The following is an 18,499-nucleotide window of genomic DNA, read 5'->3' on the forward strand; positions in this document are numbered from 1 at the left end:
GCTCAGTTTTAAATTTTTCTTTTAAAAGAAAATTCTTTAAATTTCTTTTAGATCCTTGCCTGTCAAGTGGTCTGGTCACTTGGGAGAGACAAACACATTCGCAAGCATGATGAAGAGACTTAAGGGGAAACTAATAGTATCCACCATAGGGCCACCAAAACAGGTTCTGGGAGGTGGCAGTATTAAGGAACAAATATACATTGCTCAGAGAGTCAAAGAAGGGAACGTATGTGGGTGTCAGAATTATAGAAAGGAATATGGGTTTCCTAGAGGTGGGTGACCTGAGGGGATCTGGGGAAGTGAGTCCAAGGAGGTCTAAGGTCTAGGGGCAGTGAGTCCAGAGAGGTGGAAGGGGCTGCCTCACATGGAACAGAATGGAGGGACACATCAACCATCTCGCAGTTGGAGACCCACACTACTAATGGGTATACTAATGGGTGGACAATGGAGGTGCATCTGGTACAAACTACCGGAACCTTCCTCAAAAAGCCAACAAGTTCTGGGTCTCAAGAATGTGGAACAGACCAAGGCATGGCTCACACAGGAGAACTGCAGTTACAGAGAGGTTCTCACAGCAGCCATCTATCTATAGCCATCCCTTCTTTCCCCATTGGACAGAGCATCTGTGTTAGAGACTGCCCTCCCGTGGGAAGCCTGAAAGCCTTGACTTCCTGGGAGGGTAATCCCTGGAACAGGAGGAACCGGAGGCAGGGTGCTAGAGGTCGAGACCTGAGGGCTAGGTAGACCCACAAATGATATTTTAGATTTCTACCAGGCTATTTAAAGTGGGGAGACCCATACAATTATTTGGGGGTAAAGAAAGCCTAGGGCAGGTGGACAAATATCTTGGATATCTTTCTAGAGTATTCCTGCTGGTCAGCATTTCCTAAGAGATTGGGCTTTTGGAATGCAGGGGAACAATCAGCACATGGTCCTGGGCCCGTGGGGAATGGTCCACGAAGGCACATTTAGTGGTTATTTACTAGATGGCACACTCCTAAATGCATCAAAGACCAGCCTGAACTTAAACCAAGGGCCTGCTAGCCACGGCCACACTGTTTTGGAAAGCCCCTCCATTTTGGTTAAATGGTGACAATTTCCTGAACCATGGTAATTAACATTCCCAGAACTAACGTAACTGTTTTCCAAGAGTCTTGCCACTCCCCGCTGACACCTGGTTAGGACTGGCCCAAGAGGAGTTTATCCATCACTGACATTCCTTTACTTACTACTTCCCACTCTGATCTCTCCTAACAATGCCGATCCTGGACCCAAACAGGAAGCTTTGACCCCATCTCCTCTCCCTTCCTCTGAGTCTCCCCTTTGTAACTATGACTGCTCTGTAGGCAGACAGACAGAGAGCTCTGGTCTCTTGGTACAGACCCACCCCACCCCAACTTCCACAGGTTTTCTCTGGCTAAACCTGTTTTGTTGTAGAAGCTGCTGCTTTTCTTGTCTGTCTTTCTCTAGCTGACCTTTTGGTAGCCACATGCCATGCACAGTCCTCACCTCAGGATCTTCGACATGGGGCCCTCTTTATGAACACAGGGGAAGGGCAGCCTTAGGCAAGTCACTTCATGGTTTATGGCAGGAGCCTCCAGAAAGAGTAACTGTTTACCTGCCCTCCAAAACTTAAATTTCTTTCACCAACCCTAAACTGCAGCTCTATCCACTCTCAACTCACCCACCTGTCCTGAAAGGCCCACAGTTACCCAGCTCCAGAATGCCAACAAGCTCTGAGCTTGCTCTTTCCTTTGAGAGGCCATAGCCCTGGTGAGATGGCATCTGCCCTCATGGGATTCAACAAATAGTGTTCCTTTATGCCAGCTGCGTGCATTGGAGGTGATCCACCAGCACTGGAGTGGTGGTGGGGGTACACCAAGATGAATGAAACCAGCTTAAGGCTTCCATCCTAGGGTGTGGGGCAGACAGAAAACAAGTCTAGGGAAAGAGAAGTCACAGCCTGGGAGGAAGTATTTGCAGAGTCCATGTGATCCAAGGCTTGGATCTAACGCACAGAAAGCACCATCAGGAAGAAAACCAAACCAAACACAAATGGGCGTGTCTGAGCGGATGGCAGATGACACGCAGCACATAGAGAGAGCTATGCATCACATCTCACACTCGAGAGTCCTGCCATGGTTGGTAACGATTGTCACCTTGTCAGGCTCTGCAGTCACCTAGGAGACACACTGCTGGAGGTACCTGTGAGGGAGCTCCAGAAAGAATCAACTGAGGGTGAGAGATCACCTTTGAAAGTGCGTGGCCAGACTATAGAAAGCTCCAACCCAATGGAATGGGGTGTGCTTTGTGCTCAGTGAATGTTTCTATTGCGGCCATTGCTGTCCATCCTCCATTCACCACAGATTCCAGCTTTCCCAGCCTTGCTGTGTGAACCCAACCAACACCAGCAACTCTTTAGGTCAGGATGGGGACTGCTAAGGCATCCAGATTTGTAGGCTCAGCAACACCAGCTTCTTAGTCTGGCTAGCATATAGTCATCGTTGGGACAGTCCCATTCAGGAAGCCAGTCCAGTGGTTCCCCTTATATAAGCTGTACATAATTCCATAGGCTCTCTCCCTGCAGAGAACCTTGGTTACTACATACCACTGCATGCTTATGATAATGGAAAATCCCCGTCACTGAGAGCCTGACAGCTGAGAGGGTGTGGAACGTGGGGAAACTCAAGCTCAAACCTGGAAGCTGGTGAGGTGGCAGAGTGTGGTATATCTACTGTAGAAGATGCCAAACACACTCAGGCTGCTATGGACTCCAAATGAATACATTGAGCCCAGCCCCAACCCACTTAGGCCAAGAGAGTGAGGCTCCTGTAGATGAGCTTCCAGGCCCTATAAAAGGGCCCCAGAGAGCTGCTTGCCTTTCCTGCCTTTTGAGGTGGAATGATAAGGTAAGTGGAAAACTTCTGTGCTTTTCCTTTGAATTTCTCTGCAAGCCAGTGTTCAAAAACACTTAATTAACAATAAAACCAAATGCAAGATAACTATTAGATAGTAAAGTAAGATACTGAGGGGAGGGTAAGAGTGAATACCAGGTGCTATGAATCCTATGCACCAAGCTTTAATCCGGGACCTGACAGGTGGAACTGCTTGCAGAGTCAGAAAAGCCCTGGATGCCATGGGGACCTTAGAGAGAAAGGACTGGTGGCTGATGAGACACAGGGCTGTCGAGGTAGAGGAAATAGTACCATGGAGTTCTGAGTGTGGGGTGTGTTCTTCAGGGGTTTCTGCCCTGTGGAGAAAGGGGCTGAGGGGGAGGGGCCTCTCTAGAAGGCAGTCCATCTCCTGGAAGTGAAGGCCAAGTACAGCAAGTGTCAGCAGGCCCTTAGGGCATCCCAGAGCACACCAAGGGTTTGTGTCCTTCCTGCCAGCCCCTGTGCTGGATTTAGAGAGCTGAGAATACAGTGCTGAAGGGCTAGTGCTGGTTGCACAGTACTGAATGCTCAGTGTTGGACCCGTGGCACACAGTGTGAACTCAGGCAGTGTTTGCTGAGTGCTCAGAGGGTAGAGAGTAGAACTAAGACTCTCTATTCAAAGGGCTTCGACTTATAATGAGACTACCTTTCCCTTCCAGTGTGGCATGGCACTAGCAATTCAGCACTTTGTTATGAATTGAGCTTCATGGTAGACACTTTTGCCCATCTTCAGGCTAATGAAAGTGTGCTGAGTATCTTACGCGCACAGGGCAGGCCAGGCTAAGCCAGAGTGCTTGAACGGTCAGGCAGGCTCAGTGCAGGTGCCCTGGATTTTAGCTTATGTTGGGTTTCTTCTTGCTACAAACCACACACAGCACAGGAACCCTCCCCAACCTCAGAGACAACACAGATCTGATGTCTGAATCAAGTGAGTGATGCTTTGGGCTAACTCTGAAAGGTCAGGCCAGCATCACTCTCCATAGTCTCAGAGGACCACAGCATTCATCCCAACTTCTCGGTAGAAAAAAATAGGAAAAAAGACTGAACGAACAGGTTCTGGAATATGCTTCATTTTTTATAGTAAAAGGCTCCCAGGCTACATACATAACAGCATGACTTTCAGTGAAGTGCATAATGACCCTCTTCGTTAGTTTTTAGCAACTTTATTAAAGTATTGGGAAGGCAGGATTCTCTGTGAATAGGGGAAAGAAACATACAGAGAAGTGAGCCTCCGAAGCATTCTTGCTGACAGCGTAATCATAGCTCTGCCCCAGCATCCCAGAGCAGAGGGCCAGGCAGCACTCCTGACTTCAAAGCCACTTTCTATTCACAGTCCTCCACTGTAATTCCTCACAAAAGGGGCCTTTGAAAATCACATTTAACATATTGTATCCCTCTAATCCTTCATGTTTTGGCCTTCCTATAATTTGTGCTACAGACATTATCCGTTAAAAGCAAATTTTAAAATATAAGATCAAAGTTGATTCTGGTTACTGAGAAAGACAATTTGAATCAGGTCACATTTTGGTTCACACACATTTTTCCTTGTTTGCTTTCTCTTTGCAGGGACCGTCTTCCTCAGATGTTTTAACTTGCGCTTAATGCGGTCATTATTGTTTTCCTTGGGTCTGGTGTCAAGGCAGAGCTTTTAGGATGTGCTTTTTATGTGCGGTCCCGTGGAGCCCCCAGGATTTCACTGAAGAGTTTCGGGTAGGATATAGGGCTGAGGCGCATGGAGACACAGCCTTTGGTGCTTTATATGGTTTAACTTAGGAATAGAACTCCCTTTTTAAACAAAGGGACAGCGATAGGTGGAGACTTGTGCGCATGTGCTAAACTCCCACTAATACCAGCCACGCAGAGGTGTGTTCCCAGAAGACGTCTCAGTGGTTCTATTCTTGTTCCAACTCAGAGGCCTTGTTGCTTTGGATGCCACCTTAGATCAATTTCTAGACATCCCAACTCTAATTCCATGCCAGGGAAGCTAAGGTCAGATACTTCTGTTGATGCCTGAATCCAGTTATCAGAACCCAGGAGTTGAACAGATCTGCAGGGTGTATCAAACAAACAATTGTCCTGGACTCTTCCCTGTTAGCTGTGAACAGACAGTTTCCTCCAGCAGAGGAAATCCAGGGTGCAGAGCCTTCCTTCTATAGCCTTGCCTCACACGATCCTCAGAGCAAGTCTCTCTCTCTTTCTCTCTCCCTCTCTCTCTCTCTGTGTGTGTGTGTGTGTGTGTGTGTGTGTGTGCATGTTCACGTACTTCTGCCCACACATAGATTTCACTTGAAATCTTAGATTTCACTTGAAAAGACTAGACTAGAAATACTATAGCAAGGACAGAGGAAAGTGAAAGGCTTTGAAAGTATTATGTCTAGATGTTTCAGATCTGGCAGTAAAGAAAGTAAGACAATTTCTCAAAGACCATCCCCTCCCATAAGATGCAACTTAAAAAAAACAAAAAAACCCTCCCATAAGATGCAACTTAAAAAAAACAAAACAAAACAAAAAAAAAAACAAAAACAAAAAACCCTCCAGTATAGACCTTAAAGTTCATGGGTTTGAGTCAGGCTAGATGTGAGCCAGGTGGAGTTTGGTAAACAGCTTGAGTTGGTCTCATAGCACTTTCTAGCCAGTTATCTGGGGGGTGTGGGTAGGTTTTAATCCTCTGTATCTTGGTTTCCTCTTGTATAGAATGAGACTAATAAATACATTTCTATACAATCTAGGATGCTGGGAGATGAGTGGCAAAGAGTGAAGTTGAGACTGAGTGTCACCAGGGGCTGTTTGAACCCAGGAACCATGGTCTAGAACATGCTGTCCTGTGCTCAGTAGTACATGGACAAAAACCTTAGAATACTAGGAAATCGATGTGGATTACAAGAAGAAAATATACTGATGACTTTACCTCCCATGTGGGGAATCAGCGGCAACTGTCTGAGAAGAAGAGCAATGGTTCCAGATCTGGAGTCATCAGCGAAAGACTCTGGGCCAACTTGCTATAATGAGCTGAGAATCTAGAGACGGTAGGAGCCTTATGGTGGCATAAGACCAAAGTACATACAATAGTGTGTGTGGGATGGACATTTTTTAAATGCCACAAAATGGTAGAATTTAGTAGTTTCTGAGGGTAGAGGTAAGGTACTTCAGGACCCATTCTCATAGGAAAGCTATCTACAGTGACACATCTCAGATCTAAAAATGTCTATGGTGTCCAAGCTGTGGCTAACTTAGGGGAAAAGGCAAAGAATTTGAAATAGTGGTCTTGGCACGGTAGTCTGATATCTGAAGAAGAGGGGACTTCTTTCTGGGAACCAACTCTGTTACCTGTGTCACTCATTAGTCTTCTCACAGTGTGCCAGGAGCCAGACATGGTCATGACACTGTCGAGATTAGAGGTCAGTTGGCTGTATTTCAGCAGACTGCTTACTATGGGGCTGTTGGGAGTCTGGGAGAATGTGGACGCAGCCAATTCAGAAGATTAGATTCCAACTGCCCCTGCCCAACTTCCATCTTGGAAGCCCCAGCGGGGTCTCCTTTCTCCCTGCGTTCTGTCCACAGACTAGTGGGAGCAGGTGGCACTGTTCTCCGCAGAGTGCATGGGACTCTTTTCCCCAACATATACAACATATAAAACTCTGCTCCAACACAGCCCAGAAAAACCCTCCTGATCCTGTAACCTTTGTCTTTTCCACCTGTTCCTTCAAACTGCCAGATGCGTAGTTTTGTTCTGAGATTTGTAAGTGTCGCTCAGTAGTCCATGTGTTTATCTGCTTCTGACAGGAATTGAAGTTTGAGACTGGCATGTGCTGGCTTGTAATCTTAGCATTCAAGAGGCAGATGCAGGCAGGTCACCTAGGAGTTCAAGGCTCCTCTGGACTACATAATGAATGCCAGGCCAGTCAGTAGCCTATCTAAAACAACCCCAAATCAAATAAGCCAAAAAAGGAATTTCAGTCAATTTGAAGAAAGGATATTGCTTGTCATGTGCGGTGCTTTATTTTGTATTTCAGTATCAGTATGCCTGAATCAATGCTTTTGAAGTTTAAATGAAAAAAGAAAGAAAGAAAGAAAAAGAAAAGGCATGTGTCTTTAGTGTATGGTGCATATACAGGCAGAATGAGTGCTTGTTTGTGCAGTGTGTATACGTACAAAGGACACATGTGTGCAATGTAGTAGAATATATTGTTGTTGGTGGTGGTGATGGATTGTGTGTGTGTGTATGTGTGTGTGGGGGTATGTGTGAATATGTGCAGTTTTTGTTTGTATGGTGTGCAGGTGTACATAGCACATGTATGGTGTATGTGTTTCTGTGTAACATGTAGTATCTACACATAGTATGTATAAATGGTGTATTAAAGTATTTTAGGGAGAGGTGTATATGTATACCATGTATGCATACATGGATGTATAAGTGTGCATGTATGTACCCATGGGAGATGTATTTGTATGGCATACACACGTGGGTGTGTGTGACAGAGAACATGCTTGTGGCCCACAATTCTAGGACTCAGTTGATCTGGACAAGACCCACAAAGTCTTGTGAGGTTAGCCTGTTACTGGAGCCCAAGATCCTTTTGTGGCTATGGCCAATGCAAGACTCATGAGCTCACAGCTCTGGCATCTTCACATGCTGAGAGACATATGTGTTAAGACCACAAAAGTGGCACCACTCATTAAAGCAGAAAGTGGAGGCCATACCACTCTATGGGCTTTCCTTAGAGCACAGGGTGAGGCAGGCTCTGATTTGGAGTTGAACAAAACCTCCACTCACACCATCTGTTTCGGTAACTAAATAAGCAGAACATATAAATTTAAAAATAATTAAGAAGACACACACTGGGCAATCACTTACCCATTTAGGAAAGTTGGAGTGATGTAGTGTTATGCTCCAAGTATCTCAGTTATTCCTAATTGATCAAAATACCCTGATGTTTATAGCAAATGAGAGAGTGATTCAGAGTGAAATGAAGTCAGTGAAATGCCAGAAGTTTCTACATCCAAAACAGAGACACGGCCCATATGTTCTGAAATACTTTTGTCCTTAGGAAATGTTTATGAAAAAAAATGAAAAAGGATATGCAGAGCCTTTGAAAGGAGATTCAGACAGCAGGGATAACAGGAACACTCTTGTCTCTTAGAGCCTGTTTTCACTCTTGCTTGGTAACGACACCACCATCGTGTTTGAGAGACTACTCAGTCATAAAACAAACAAAAAATGTTGCAGTTATGACACATTAATTTGAATGGGTAAAATGTTAGGAAGTTGAAATGTTGTTTTAGAAAATTTGAGATGGTACCAACTGATAAACTTTTATGATAAAAATAAATAATACCATTGTCTCAGAACATGCTAAATATATGCACACGCCCTCATAAACCAATCCAAATCTAGACTCTCCACTCTAATCAATCTCACAGACTTATAGTGTGACACAGAAAACTAGCACGTTGACCAGATGATGTTAGCAAGCAAGAAGAATGTGTGGGTCTGGACAGGACACTGCCACTTAGCCAGAGGGCTCTGTGTGCCTTGGGACAGTGACTGCTGATTTACCATGAGACTCAGTGTTCCAAAACTTTGTTGGGAAGTCAGGCTCAGAGCCTGTCTCTACCTGGTGAGAGCAAAGGAGGTTGTCATGCACAATGACATTAGACAGAAGATGTGAACAGAAGGGTTCTTGTGTTCCTACCAGGTGCTGTGCTGGGTCACTATTGGGAACGTTGCTCTCTCCTAGGGGAATAGAGAGAATTGTAGACAGCTTCCAACATGGCTCCCAGGGAGTATTCCTCCACCCTTCTTTTTGAAACCTCCTCCTAAGTGTGCAATGGACATGAACATAAAGATTTGCTTGAAACCCATAGAATACAAAAAGGTTGTGGGTGGTCACTTCAGAGACTACATTATAAAATGCCCACGGCTTCAGACTGTCTCTACAGCTTTCAAATTCTCCAAATCCCTCCTTCTGGGGAGCAGCGGGCTTTTGAGGTGTGAACTGCTGTAAAGAAGCTGAAGATGTGAGAAGTCCAAGCCTCTGACCAACAGTCAGCAAGTGCTATTGTGTGTGTGGCCTTTCAGGCCAGCCCCCTCCCCAGCAGAGCCCTCAGATGACAGTGTTTGCAGAAAACACCTTGAATACAGTTGCTTGAGAGCCACTGGCTGGAGGACCAAGATAATTGATCCGCAGAAACAGGAGGATGATGCAGAATTTAAGACGTACCATGCTAATTAGTTCATTTCTAACTAAAGTGTTGAAGACACCTTTGGTATTGGTTACCAAGCACACCAGGGGATGAGGCTGGGGAAGCATTGACCCACTGTCTAGGTACAGAACAATGAACATCAGCTTTACATGTGACAAAGGCTCTAAGGCTCCCTCATCTCCCTATTTATAAAATGGCATCGGATGGTAGACCTAACTAAGTCTATTCTTAAAAACCCCAGTACTCATTGGACTCAGGTAGATAGCAAACATAACAAGAGTCACATGTGGAATCAGGAAGGGTTGCTGACACTTGATTGACATCAGAGCAGTTCAGCAAAGGGATCACGGGTGTGCTCCGTATCTATAAACACTGTTGACCACATAGTGTTGGCTGGAGCAGAGATTTGAGTAGGTAATGTCACTCAGAGACCCTGCATTTGGCTCCTCGTGAAAGATCAGGAAAGGTAGGCATGAGGAGCCACCCACCACTTCTACATGGTCCCTCAGAATGAGCCTGTGCCAAAGACTCAAGGAGGTCCCACTTTGTTCTGCGGAGCATGGTACAGATACATGGGCTCCCTCTCTCCTGCCCATTGGCCACCAGTGCTTGCTTTTCTTTTTGATTTGGTGTCTCTATTTCAGTCCTCTGTGCCTGGCATTGGTTCTGATCATCACCTCTCCCTCCAGGTTTCCAGCAAGTGGAAAAGCTATATGTGTGGGCCGAGCCCTTAGGGCCTTGTGGTAGATCAGCTATCTCTGGTCTTTACTATACCTCTGTGGGGACCAGACATAGAGGAGTCCCACAGGCAGGTCCAGGCCAGAGCAGCAGTTCTCAGTGAGTCTAGATGAAGCTGGTCTTGGTTTAGTTTCACCCTACTTCACTAGAAGAAAGATAGAGGCTGTAGCCTTGTGTCTCTATAAACCTTCAGTTTTCTGATTCATGAGTATCAGCGCTTTGACTGCCTGGAGGATGAATCTTCCCATCAGGCACCATAGCTCTCCAAGCGTTCTCAAATACGTTTCTTTTTACTTGGCCACTGCTTCACAAGATATGGAGAGCCTGACTCAGTATTTATGGTGAAATGTCCTCAAAAGTCATTTGAAATTAATGGCTCCGGAAGAAAAATGACTACCATGTAGTCTTCCTTTTCTCCACCGGCCTGCCTCTCCCACCCCCCAGTTTTCTCTTTCCTTCTTTTCTAAGTCCTGAGCTGGTGAAACGGATCCATTTCACTTTTGTCCTGTTTTGTTCCCGAGAGGTGTGCTTCAGATGGTCTAGGGAAGCACATCAGGGTTCTATTAGAAATGGCAGCATTTCACCATGTGGAAACATTGACTTGGGATTTATTTTTGTATGCTTTATGCCTGATATATTTAAGGTGCTTCAGGTGCCCTGGGGCTTCAAGGTGAACGCGTGAAATGACAACAGTTAAATGAGATCCAACTGAAAAAGTAGACGCTGAGGAATGCAAACCAGTGGTTGGGAAGGAGGCCAGCCGGACTCACTAGTCAGCAGGGATAGTCAGGGACCAGGGTGGTGTCCTTGCCTCCGAGGGCTCTTGTGCTCACAGCTGTGGCTCTTCAAGGTGGCTTATGCATCTCCCTACAACATACCCACTGTACATACAAAGATGAAATTCTGCAGTGTCGCACTGACTCTAGAACCTAGAATATGAGTATCATCCCCCTAAATGTCTTGTCAGGCAGGCAGCTAGGTGGCTTCCCTAAGACCAGGAGGCAGGGGAGGCTCCTAACTGCTATGATGCTTGGCTTTGTAAGATGTCTCTCAGATCACAGTGGCAAATCTACACACACTACTGTGACAACTCTCCATAAAACACCAATGGTTAAGGGCCGGGACTCCTGTCACCTTAGATAGAAAAACTCATGCACATGTCTTGGTAGTAATTTAACCAACCTTTTCGAGAAAGTGACTGTAATCCATGTCAGATGTTGGGGTAGGTGGGGCTATCAGTGAGCTGTGGAACTGCAGACAGTACATGGGGATGGCTAGTGTTTCTTCTGCTTATTCCACAAAGATTGCTCCAGGCTGAGCCCTCATCAGCGTAAGTGACACTCCTGTCTGATATGAAACTTGAAAGTGCTTTTCTCACTCTGCTGCAGCTCTCCCATAATAAAAAGTCAACTTTATATGCTTTGTAAAAGAACACAGTCCCTGTCCTCTAGGAAGGCCACCAGCCCAAGGGCATCGGTGTAGGGAGAAAAAGTGAAAGGTTTTATTCCATCTAGTCAAGGGCAGGGGTCCTAGAGTAGATGGCTGAGTCAAGAAAGACTAAAAACATACGTGTACTTACCTAATGTAGAGTTGCTATGGCTTGGAGTAGTCACTGTGTAACACAGCCCTCAGGCCATGGAAAGTAGTGAGGTGTGGACTTTTGGGCAGAAGCATGGGTGGGCAGAGGGGGTTCTCTACAAGACCCAGAGACTGAGTGAATTAGCAAGGCCTGTTTGGTCAGGTACTTCAAGTGTTTCCACAGATAAAGGTGGATGATGGCTCCTTCCTCAGGCCATAGGGAGGGGTCCTTAGGGGCTTTGTGATTCTAGGGCAGAAAAGAGGAAGTCAAGTGGGGACTTTCTTGCCCTGGACATTTCCTCCTGTATCAGGGAGACATGTTTAGGGTGGTATGTCCTGAACCCCCTTTGAGCAGACTATTTTAGGGTTGGGAAGCACCTTCAAAAAGGTTCCTATAAATACTAGGGGGCAGAACTCTGGTGTGAAAATGGGGTGTTTCCTCTAAAACTCACATTGAAATACGAGTGGTGAGCGGGTATAGCACTCACTGGCGGGAGGGGTGGCTTTTGAGAGATAACCAAGTGGTACGAGTTGACCGTGGGATAAACCCTAATTCTCAAAAGACAGAGCCAATGCTTCAGTAAAGGTTGTTGCCAGGCAAGGACCACCTTTACATCCCATCTCTTCTCACCCATGCTTTCTCTTGCAGTTTCTGCAGAATTAAGGCACTCCAAAGCCCTCCCTGAAGGTAATAGATTCTGGTGCTTTGCTGTTGGACTTTCCAGAAGGCAGAACCTTGAGCTAAAGAAACATCTTTCCTTTATAAATCATTGGGTGTGAGGCATTCCGTTCCAGTAACAGTGAGTAGGTTAAGATAGTGGTGGTTTACATCTGGGCTGTCCCCTCCTGTGTTGAATGTGTGGCCCCCCAATAGGCAGGTGATATTTTGAGAGGTGCTGGGACTCCAGGAGATGGGGCCTGGCTGGGAGAAGTGAGTCACTGGGATCAGGTCCTTGTGGTGAGTCTTGTCCCTGGTCCAATCTTGACTGCCCCAAGCTGAGGAACATTTTTTCCCCTACATCCTTTACCAAGGAGAGACTGAAAACTCAATGAACAACATGAATCTTTCCTTAAGGTAGTTCCACCAGGCATTTTCTTCACGGGGACAAAGTGTGAAACTTTGGTGTTTGCTGTCTGGAACTGGCTTTTGCTTCTTTGAGGTGTGGAGTCACATGTGACTAGAAGGGAGCATCTGCGTTTGATGTATTTCATGATTGCGGAAGAGTGCGGCTCAAAGAAGTCAGGAGAGGACAAATTCAAGAGGAAAGCAGTGGGGGTGATCTGACAGAGCCTCTGGGATTGCCTCGCTGCTTATGTGGGGTGCTGTGACCTCTAGGAAAGAGGGATCATGGTGGGTCTGTCTGGACATGAGGCTCGGCAGGGGAGACACTTTCCCTTCCTCTTTGGCACTCCAGCTTCCGGCACTTTTCTTATCTATCACTGATGTCTCCAAATGAGGACCTCTTATGTGACAGCAGCCATGATCCTAATGGTTAAAACCATGGGATTTTAGAGTTCAGAAAGCTTTCGCCAAGACTGATGGAAGTCTGTGGGTGTGGCATTTGCCTTCTGTGACTCCTGGTTTCTTTTCTGAGGATTAAAACCTGGAGCCTTGGAGAGTTCCTGTCTTGCTTTCATCTGAAACCTGTAGGTAGAGTTGTGTCTGTAATTTATCTCACATCATGTGACAGATGCTGTCCTCCTCGGAGGTAGGACTTATCACTGTGTACACACAGAAGTTCACAGGCAGCAGCAGCAATGAAATAAAATAAAGGTTGCTCACTCTCTGTGCAGCTCTCGGTCCTGTCCCCATTGTTGCAGTTATACAGCCAGGGTGTTCAGAGAGAAAGCCAGCTTGAGTAGTGATGAGCATCCATACAGGGGAGGGGTCAGGGGGCTTTCATCCTATTGTCTGACTGTTGGGGAAATCTCCCAGGGGAGATTCAATTTCCATATAGACAGGGTTAAAGTTTTATCAGACTTTAGCCTTTCACACAGGAGGAGAATTTCTAAGCCCATGAGAAGTACTGATATGTCTATCAATTTTCAATTTAGTTAAAAAGAAAAACCTAAGAATAGTTATTTGAAAAGATCAACTAAAATCAGATTTAAAAAAAAAAATGAGACTTCTCTCCAACCTATAATCACTGTGGTTTTTGTAGAGCAAATTCCATTTCAATATAAACTATAAACACTGAGCTCTTAAATAAACTGTTTTGTTTTATGAGCAGCTTGACACCTTTCACTTATTTTATTGTGGAGTCACCTTATTTTAAATCATCTTACAAAGGACAAGAATACATGCTAGATGAGAAGCAGGCAGGCAAGAGTGAACCTCATGAAATTTACGCCATTGTCCTATCTCCTTGTGAAACCAAAGAGGGTTTTTTTTTCCTATTTTCTTATGTGTGTTCAAAAATGTATAAAATGTATTCATTATTATAAACAATTGGCTTAAGTGAGTAGTGCATTCTTAGGAGAAAGGTGGTTGTATGAGATATGTCTTTTGAGCCAGATGTGGTATTGCATGGGAAGCTGAGGCAGGGGGATTGCTATGGGTCTGTGGCCAGGCTTGGCTATACAATGAGTCTGTTTTTGAGTATTCAGCCATAGCACACACTGAAAATGTCTCTTTGTGCTTTACAGGTTGGTGTTGTCCCACATCAATCTTTATTCGGCACTGTCTCCTGCATGTCCCCACTCCCTGCCTTTGCTTCTCCTCATGTTCTGTTTATTCAGGGCTTCTCTAGACATTTCATGGCCTCTCATGGTCCTTGGATCTGGGCCCTGGGTTCTACAGGCTCCCAGGTTGTTGTCAGTTCAAATTGCTCCCAAAGGGAAGGCTACAATGTCTGCTGTTTACTATATGAACCTACAGCTGCTACTGGGGCTTGTGTTTGATTTTGGTACTTCATACAAGTCCCTTCAAGAAGTATCTTGAATAATATGATGTTAACAACGTGTTATGTACTTGAGCATCAAGCGAGTAAGTAGATCCGAGGTGAGCTCCGTGTGTGTGTGTTTAACTTCTTTTCTTATTTTTCTTTTCTTTCTTTTTCGTCATTTCTGTCTATTATAAAGCTGAGTGAAGCCTCCAAGATCTAGAGCCTGGAGTCTGCAGGTAGCCCGGGTGACCCTACCCTCAAGTTAATTCTGATTGGTTATTAAAGATGCTGACAGCCAATAGCTGAGCAGAGGAGACATAGGTGGCATTTAGGTTTTGCAGGCTTGAAGAGGTGAAGATGGTGCTGGAGGAGGAAGAAGGAGCTGCCATGGGTTAACAGGCAAGAAAGTGGCCCCGAGGGCTGTCCAATTGGAGCTAAGAGCAGCCCAGATGGAACATAGTAATCAATAACTGGGGGTTATCACCAGGAAAGTAGATTCTAACAGCATGGAAGACAGGCTGCTGCCCAGCTGCTGTGCTGTTTAGGGCTTATTGTAAATAGAAAGGCTGTGAGTGTGTCTTTCATCTGGGAACTCAATAACCAAGCTGGGGTAGAAGCCCGGGATTTAATAATTTCTACAACACATTCACCATTTTACAGTCTCATGATGAGAACAGCCACTCTCTGTTTTCTCTGATCCAGGCTGGACCAAGTGCTAGCCTGCCCCATGGTGCCCATCTCAGTCTGTGTGGCACAAGGCAAGGGGGGAGGGTGGTCTTCTTTCCTAGATGTCAACAGAACGTCACTCCCCTACACCCAGCCTGGGGGGCTGGGAACAGATTTCTGATCCTGGTTAAGGATGCCTCTTCTGGAATGGTTAGAAAACGAACATGTTTTAAATTCTGGACTTTTCTGAGTTTTGGAACATTTACGTATGTAATAATGAATTATCTCTGGGATGGGATCCAAGCTTGACATGGATTTCATTCATGACTAACTCACTTTCTTCACTGGCCTTGTGGTAATTTGGTCCGGTATTTTTGGTATTGTGTTTTGGCTGTGAACTATGACATTAGACATAGAATCTTCCACCTGTGATGGGGCCATGCTGTTGCCTAAGTTTCTGCTTTTGGATGATGCCACATTTCAAGTTTTGGGGGTTGGAGGGTCACCAACATCCTGGGACCAAGTATCATCATCCTCGTGGTGGATGTTGGTATTAATCTAATAAAGGTGGAAACACTGGGAAATGAAAATAAAATTTACCTGGGCTTATGTAGTCATGTGTGTTCTGAGTCTGTTATAAGCTCTCCACAGACCAGTTATCTTCATGCTTGCTGATAGTCCTATGGCCCCTCATTCTGGAGCCAAGAATAGCAGGTCTGAGAGGGAGAATGCTTAGGGGATGAGTCTGCAGAAGACAATGCTGGGCTCCAGAGCAGCCAGCAGAGACATCTGGTGCTTGTAGAGATGGCCAAGCAAGACAGCAGGAAGCTGTTTACTGAGAGTGTGAGCGAGAGGCTCCCAAGTCACTGTAGCCATAAGAAAGTTGTTTGCTGAGCTTCAAATACCTGACAAGGCCTCAGAGAACACCCAGAAGAGCTCCCCGAAGACTCAGCTTCGAGGTGGAGGCAGCTGTGTGCTATCAGCAAGAAACCACATTTCACAGGAGGATGGATGGCGGGGTGTCTGCATCAGCACCCAGGCCTGTGGGTGGGCCTCCCTCTGCTTGTACCACCAATTCCACTTTGATAAAATGTTCAGTGAAAGAATATACAACTTGAAAATGTTCGTCAACATGACTCTAGGCTAGAATTAATGTGCCTGAAAGAACTGGCTCTCCTCCCCAGGCTACACATCTGTATCTTACAGCAATGACAAGTCATGGCTGGCTTTAGTCAGTGTTCTGTCACCATAGGGAATACTGAAACCATCAGCTCATGTTGGGTTTCAGCTCATATTCCGCTCTGGGACCTGTGCGGGACAGCACATCATGGAAGGAGTATGTCATGGAACAAACTGTCTTCCACACAGCCAGGGTAGAATAGCCAGTAAAGTTCTACAACCTCCGCATCACCCCGTTGGCTAGGATCAAGCCTTTAACACATAGGCCTTTGGGGGACACTTATCCAAACTATAACATCCAAAGTGAACAATAATTACTAGTTAACTTGTCTATACCTGTATGTACCTGTATCTACAAGCGCCATACATGCACACCCAGAGAAGCGGAGCCCTATGTGGAGGATGAAGTGAAGGTTTTATTTTTTTTCTCAGAAATCCAATACTTCTGTAGGCATTTCCACATTATGCAGCAGTGACTGCCATGCCCATTCCCTTCTGAGACTAGAGCAGCTTCGCTGTCTGTGCGCTTTCACTGCATCTTGTTGCATTAGCTAGTTTTCTCATGCGGGGACCATGCTTGTCAGGAAGCAGCTTAATAGAGGAAGAGCTTTCCCTGGCCTCCTAGTCTGAGGGCACTCAGTCCAGTGTTATGGAGAAGACATGGGTCCAGGTGGGTCCCTCGTGGTGGGAGTCAGTGGCAGCTGCTTTTGCACTCCTCATCTCAGTCCCCTCCACTAGCCCACTCGTGAAACACCCTTACAGACGGAATTCCCAGTGGCTAGTCTCCTAGGTGACTCCAAGTCCAGTCAGACAGATAACAAAGATAACCACCACAGGTACATATGGAAAAAAAAAGTTTCCAAACGACTTTTGCTATGGAGAGGGTATTTTTCCTCTAGGCCTCGTGCTCTGGTGTCCCCCCAACCCCGTTCTGAGGCCTTTCTTGCTGTCTTTTGAGTCACCTGAAAGCAGGTGTTGCTGTACTTTAGCTTTTCTAAGTGTTTCTGTAGCTTCCTTTGGTAGATATCCTGTCAGAATGTCTGCAGGCCCTGGGAACTCTTATCTGTGATTGTCAGGTACTCTCAGAAGTTTCTTTTTGTGATTTTTTTTTCAGTCAAGGTACCTGCAGTTAGCCCATCCTGAATGGCCTTTAAATTCCCTCTAATCACTGTCATGCTGCTTGGCAGTGGACATCAGTGGCTTTGACAGTTTTGAGACTGCAGATATCCCAGAAGGACAGCAAGAGAGAAAGTTTTAAAAATATTTTGACCTTGAGGCAAAAAAAAGAGACTTTACTTTTTTTTTTTTTTCTCCAGATTTTACCAGGTACATTCTGAAATTGAAGAGGAAAAGGACAGTAGAGGAAGGCGATGTGGATTTACCAGAAGATCCCGGTGGACAGCTCACTCTGGCCAATGGGGTCTTTGCCCCACATGAATGATAATTGAGTAGACAGTTGTATTGGACTGTTAGTAAGGTCTGGGAGACTGTAATATTTTGTGGATATATATGTGCGGACAGAAAGCATAAGCATGGACCCCAGGGGAACGTGCTATGTGATTAAACATATGCAACGGAGCTTGGGAGTGACAGGGGAGAGATGGGAAATTTAGAACAAATAGTGGAGTGGTTTGAGTTGCAGTCGAATGCTACTTAACAGGAACATTAGTAGGAAGGAGCATTATGGACATTATGGGGAGGGAGGAGTAGATTGACTTTTACAAAAAGATAAAGAGGTTCTCTGGTGAGTCAACAGGAAAGGCCCGATACCGACCCAGATGTGGTGATGGACCTGCATTTAGATGATGAGACTGCAGGGCAAGGGCCTTTAGAGAGATACCTGTGTTGACAGGGTAACCCAGCAGGTCCTGGTTCACACCCCTGGTGTCTCTGTCCCAGAAGACTAGTAGCTTTAGAGTAAGTGGCCCAAATGAAGTGGAAATTGCAAGAATTCAAAGAAGTAAGTGATTGGTTGAGGTTGTTTGCAAAACTACGACCCTACCCTTGACGAGATCCCCCTCCCTCTGTTTTGCTTCAGAGGTGTCTTACTCATTAAACAGTGGTCAGGAGCTTACTCCTGCTAGAGGATGTGCTGGGTGCTGAGGGTATGGTAGGTAAGTTGAGAACAGCACCCAGCTCCCAGGTCATTCAGCAGGGAAGGGAAGGAAGGAGAGCAGTAGAGAGGAGGCCTGGAACCATGCTGCCCAGGGATGCATCTCCCGCCCTCAGACTTCGTGAACGAGTCTTCTGTATCGGCACAACCCTCCTTAATCTGAAACTTTTAAATTTATTCATTGATTAATCAATATCAAGATC

General features: G+C 45.7%; 1 long non-coding RNA gene across 1 annotated transcript in view; it reads left to right on the forward strand.

Annotated features, from left to right (window-relative positions):
* The window catches only part of LOC116084487, a 65,105-nt gene extending 47,344 nt beyond the window's left edge, over positions 1–17,761 (forward strand). The window contains exon 4 of the long non-coding RNA XR_004116129.1: positions 17,500–17,761. This is a non-coding gene — a long non-coding RNA (uncharacterized LOC116084487). The remainder of the gene's footprint in view (positions 1–17,499) is intronic.
* The last annotated feature ends 738 nt before the right edge of the window (positions 17,762–18,499 follow it).

Source organism: Mastomys coucha, unplaced genomic scaffold (assembly GCF_008632895.1).
Source record: "Mastomys coucha isolate ucsf_1 unplaced genomic scaffold, UCSF_Mcou_1 pScaffold9, whole genome shotgun sequence".
Classification (NCBI taxonomy): domain Eukaryota; kingdom Metazoa; phylum Chordata; class Mammalia; order Rodentia; family Muridae; genus Mastomys; species Mastomys coucha.